Source organism: Antechinus flavipes, chromosome 3 (genome assembly GCF_016432865.1).
Source record: "Antechinus flavipes isolate AdamAnt ecotype Samford, QLD, Australia chromosome 3, AdamAnt_v2, whole genome shotgun sequence".
NCBI lineage: Eukaryota > Metazoa > Chordata > Mammalia > Dasyuromorphia > Dasyuridae > Antechinus > Antechinus flavipes.
The window spans coordinates 52401812-52407811 of record NC_067400.1 but is presented as its reverse complement, the minus strand read 5'-3'; positions in this window follow the sequence as shown (position 1 = coordinate 52407811).

Below are 6000 nucleotides of genomic sequence, written 5' to 3'. Positions count from 1 at the left end.
TGGGCATAGGCAGAATGAAGATTTGGACTCTGGCAGGAGTAGTCTCTAACACTGAGAGAAAGGGACCAGACCTGAGGACAGGAGTCCATAAATATATTTTTTCTCTCATCCCTCTTACCCACAAAGGTTACATTCAATTCTGTATAAAGAAAGAGCAAAAATATTCTGATTCCCCCTTTAGACATTCTGGAGTAATCATCATTATCATCATCATCATCATCATCATCATCATCACTAACATTTATATAGTTCTATGATGTGCTTTTCAGAGATCTCATTTGATAATCACAGCAATCCTGGAAGTAATTATTACTGACTCCATTTTACAGTTCAGGAAACTGAAGCAAACAAAGGCTAAGTGACCTGTATAGAATCTAGTAAAGACTTATTGTTGTAAAGACTTATTGTTATAAAGAGATTGAATTTGAACTCCAGCCTTCCTGACTCCAGACTCAGCATTCCATCCACTGGATTGTTTAATTTTCACATGGCTTGATTTTAAAACTAATTATTTTATAAACAATTTCCAATTTGACTATCCTAATCAAATAATTTCAAAATGCTAAACGTGTCTATTAATCTTGATGTTTACAAATAAAACCCTGTGTTTTTTTCTTCACCTTCATCTCAATTTGTTGACCAAGTCCAAAATTACACAAAACAAAGCAACACTAAATTATATAATAAGATAGGATAGGGATAGGGGCAGCTAGACGGTGCAATGGATAGAGCATCAGCCTTGAAGTCCAGAGGATCTGAGTTCAAATCTGTCCTCAAACACTTAATACTTCCTAGCTATGTGACCCTGGGCAAGTCACTTAACCCCAATTGTCTCAGAAAAAAAAAAAAAAGAAAAGAAAGAAAAGAAAAGAAAGAATATAATAGGATAAAATATTCTTGACTTGCTTATCAATCAAGGTGAAAATATGCACATTTTTAAATCTTTAAAAGTACAGAAGCATAACAAATAATTCTTTTTCCTTTACCTGGTGAGAGAGCCTTTGGGTAGTCAAGGAAGTGAAACTCATCCGAAGTGAATTGGCCACAATGATCAGATCATTTCTCTGGGCATTTATGCTGAATAACTCCAGATACAACAGGGAGCCAGCCAAACCTCCCTAAGATACAGAAGCATTTTCTTCCCCTCATGGTGGGAAGAAACAGCCCCCAACATAACTCCTTTTCTTCCATGATAAAGCCTACCAGTGGACAATTTCTCACCTCTCAATTCTGGATTCTCTAGTTCTTGATTCTCTCAGACAGGGTTTATAATATCTATTGAGAAAGTTTTCAGGAAGTCATGACTGGAGTTTTCTGTTTTGCTACTTACTACCTCCATGACTTTGGAGAAAGTCACATCCCTGCTTCCAATCTCAGTTTCTTTAGCCAACAGTCACTTTTTAAGCATTTATTAAGCACTTATTCTGTATCTGACATTTTGCTAAGCATAGGAGATGCAAAAAAAAAAAAAATCCCTGCCCTCAAGGAGCTTAGATTCTAACGGAGGAGACAACATACAAATAATTATACAACAAAAGATATATAGTATCAATAGAAAGCAACTTCAAAGAATAGATAGCCTGTAAGTTCTCTAAATCTATGATTCTATATTGTCTGTTTCTGCCCAGAAAAAGAGATAGTGTGTTGGGCAAGTACTTCAAATTCCATAGAGGAGTGGATAGAACTCCCAGCTGGATTCATGAAGACTCATCTTCCTGTGTGACCCTATTTGTCTCAGTTTACTGAACACAAAACAAGTAAAACCAGGAATACATTGTACACAGTAACTGAAAGACTGTGCAATGATCAACTATGAAAGACTTGTTTCTTCTCAACGGTTCAGTGATCTAAGACAAGCTCAATAAACTTTGGCTAGTAGATGCTATCTACATCCAAAGAGAGAATTATGAAAAGTGAGGGTAAATCAACATGTTATGTTCACTTTTTTCCTTTTTCTTCTGTTTTTTTTCCTCTCATGGTTTTCCCCTTTTGCTCTGATTTTTCTCTCCCAATATGATTCATAGAGAAATGTGCATTAAAAAATTGATGTTATGTCTATAACCAGAAAAAGAAGAAAACAATAAAAAAAGAAATTGTTCAGTGGGTGGGTGAGTAGCAGAAGAATGAAATCAATGTCTATAAAATTCATTTTTAAAAAAGAAGAAAAGAAAAAATGGGACAACAACAAAATTGTCAAATTCCATTTTGGATTAAATCTATGAATCTATAGACCTCATTATACTTCCATAACTCCCTTCAACCGTACCTGATCAGTGCTCTACACCCAAGAGTTATGACTTTGTCAAATATAAGGGTTCTTTTCTCATATCAAATACCTTTTAGGACTCCACCTGATAGTAGGTATACTATTACTACTTGGTGATTGAGAAAATATGTGGGCAAGTCACTTGACCTATTTGCCTCAGTTTCCTCATCTGTAAAACGAACTGGAGAAGGAAATAGCAAACTATTTCGGAATTTTTGTCATGAAAATCACACAAGGAGTCAGAAAGAGTTAGAAATGATTGAAAGATGATTGAACAGTCTTACCCTAATCCTTCCCTGAGTGACTCCTGGTCCTCAACCTCTAGAGTTTTCATGATAGGAGGGAAGTTTTTAACATTTGGTAAAAAAAAAAAGATTTTGAAAAACATTGCTACAGGTTTGTTTATCAAAACTATATTAATATTTTTAAAGGAATTATCCTGAAAGACAAGAATTATGATCAACCCTATGGTCAACTATGATTCCAGAGGACTAGTTGATAAAGGATGCTGTTCACCTCCTAACAGAGAGATAATTGACAGATATGCAAAATGGACTAAATATCTTTGGATATGGCAAACATGGGAGTTTGCTTTGTGTAACTAGATTCATTGTCCTTTTCCCCAATTGATTGGAAGGGGAAATAAATGATTGATAATTGATCATTTTTTATTTAAAAAAAATAAAATCACAAATGCCCTTGACCATTGGGAGAGTTCCATTCTACAGGGAAATCTCATATCTGAACTTTTGTTTGGTTTAATTGAATTATACGCACCCGTTTCTCAATCTCAGACCTTGGGGGGACGGGAAATTAATGATGTTGCAAGTTTTAAAAAAGAAATGCTGATTTGCCTAACAGAAGCATTATAGGTTATTTAGGTTAAGGATCAAGCCATATGGTCTTCTCTTTTCCACTCTCAAACTTGTTATTTCCTACCTAGAATAAAACTCAAGGGTTTAGGCCCTTCTGCTAGAGCAGAACATTTGGCAACATGAGCAAAACAGGGCCACCTGCCCAATGGCCTCAAATACTGGCTTTGACCCAAATACCAGCCAAAAAGATAAATCATTTAAGAAAACATCTGAACACCCCAGGCCTATGGGACAACGAGTCCAAAATCTCAAGGACTCATTTCAAGTGTCAAGGAAGCCAAATGATAATGACTTCAGAATCCTCTAAGAGAAGAAAATAAATACAGTTCTCATCCAAAGATAACCATTCAAGGAAAGGCTTTAGCAATGTTTACTGATGACCAGAGTCAAAGGAGAAATGGGAATGTGTCCATTACATTTGAAAAAATTTCCACAGAGGCTATACTCTCTAAAAGCAAATAACCAGTAAATTTGTTCAGAATAATTATAGTTGTCATAATCTTACATAGAAATACAGCAAAAATATTTACTCATTTAAAAGAAAAAGGCCTGTGATAAAGGTGGAGCTACTGTTATTATTCCTCTTTTACAGATGAGGAAACAGATTCCGAGTAGTCAAGTCACTTGCCTAATATCTCATACTAGTTATTTGGTAAACTTGCAACTTGAGTTCAGGTTAAGTTAACAAGCATTTATTAATCAATTAGTATGTTCCAGGCACTGTGTTAGATACTGAGGAAATCGAGAAAGGCAAAATCAGCCCCTGCTCTCAAGGCATTCACAGTCTAATGGGGGAGACAATATGAAAAAAAAAAAAAAACTATGTACAAGCAAGATATAGTCAGGATAAATCTGAGATAATCAACAGAGAAAAAGCACTAACATTAAGGGAAAAAATGGGAAAGTTTTCCTATAAAAAGTGGCACTTTGACTGAAATTTAATGGAAGCCAGGGAAACCAAAGAGACAGAGATAAGGAAGGGAAGAGTTCCAGAATGGGGGAAAGTCAGAGAAAATACCTGGATCCTAGAGATGAGTAGCTTGATTAGGGAATAGCCAAGTGTCACTAGATCACAGAGAACATGGAAAGGAATGAGCTATAAGAAGACTGGACAGATGGCAAGGTACCAGATTACAGAAGGATTGGATCCTAGAGAAATAGGGAGCTATAGGAAGTTACAGAGTGTTGAGGGGTGGGGTGCTCTGCCAGATCTGCACTTTAAGAAGTCCGCTTTGGAAGTTGTGGGGGGGAATGAACTAGGAAGAAACTTGAGGAGAACAATCATGAGACAATGATGATGGCCTGCACTGTCAGAATAGAGAAGGGGATGATTAGGAGGTATCTTCTGATGGATTAGATATGATGTGAGAGAGACTAAGGAATCAGGGAGGACATTTGGGTCATGAGTATAAATCTCTTGACTCCAATTTCAGGATTCTTTCACTTGGTTAATTCAATGAGAAAAGCCAGTCAAAACAACTGATGAGTTAATTCATTGAAAACATATCACCTACAATTTGATATATAGGCTGAGAAGATTAAAATGGGGGAATAGGACTAGATGACCAATTTCAGAAAGGTCCCTCAAAGCTCTAAATACAAGATCCATGATGATTTAATTCAACATTTCTCAAATTTTTACAATGTACAAAGTCCCTAGAAATAAAGTCTGGTCAGCTATTTGGAGGATCTTAAAGACCCTGTCAGTAGAGCACTTTTTAAACTAGCAAATATCATTAAACTGATAAAACTTCAAGTATAGACTGATAAAATATAGTGTTGTGTGCCTATTGTCTATAGACTGGCCTGACTTAGTTCGATTTAGAAACCAAATCAGTACAGGATGATGACTCTTTTTGGACACTGCAACTTCTGAAAACTCTCTACTAAGTTGTAAATGGGCTGAGATCCTCATGAATCCAGATATATCCCAATTCTTTGAAGTGTTTAAGTAAGCAAGGCACTATGTTAAAAACTACAAATGAGTATGATTAGTTGTACTTAAAATCCTTTGATCTGTAGGTGGCTCAGTGGAGAAAGTGTCAAACTCGAGAGTCAAAAAGCCCTCAACTCAAATCTGGCTTCAGGCACTTACTAGCTGGTGACCCCAGCAAGTCACTTAGCCCTTTTTGAATCAGTTTCTTTATCTGCAAAATGAGTTAGAGAAGAAATTGGCCAGCCTCCCCAGAATCTTTGCCAAGAAAGCCCCAAAAGGGGCCCTGAAGTGGGGACACAACTGAAATGACTCAATAACAACTTTGATTTAGATCTGTCCCCAGAGGCTCACATCATTATCATCATTACTCCTTCCCTTTCTCTTCCCCCCAACTACTGTTCCTTTATCATCTTTTCAGTAGTTTGAAGGTATTATTTAAATATTGGTTTATTTGACTTAGTTTTTTGACTTAGTTATATTATTTTCCCCTCCATCCCCTTCTCCTAGATCATTAGTTCAAAATTCCTGCTCCTGTCTTCCTCTAGAATTCTTTTTTTGTTAGGGTTTTTTCCTATATATTTTTCTAAGAAGCATTTCCTGACCTTATTCTTTTCAAATTTCTCTTCCTTTTCTGTTCTGAATTTACACTCTCTGGCTTCAACTTTTAGTTCATTTAGTTCTTTAATCTTTCTGTGTTCCACCGCATTTAAAACTTCTAAAGTACTAAAGTTTGAATTCTTTGAGATCTTATCCCATAATCCTTATTTTTCTATTCTTTCTCCTTCTTAGAAGTATAAATTCATGAAGGACAATGAAGCCATTGCCTCACAATAAATATTTCCCTGCATCCTAAGTCATGTCATCATTCTTTCTGCTTGGCTATAGAGACATTCAAAAGACCTTTCAGCATTAGCCATGACCTC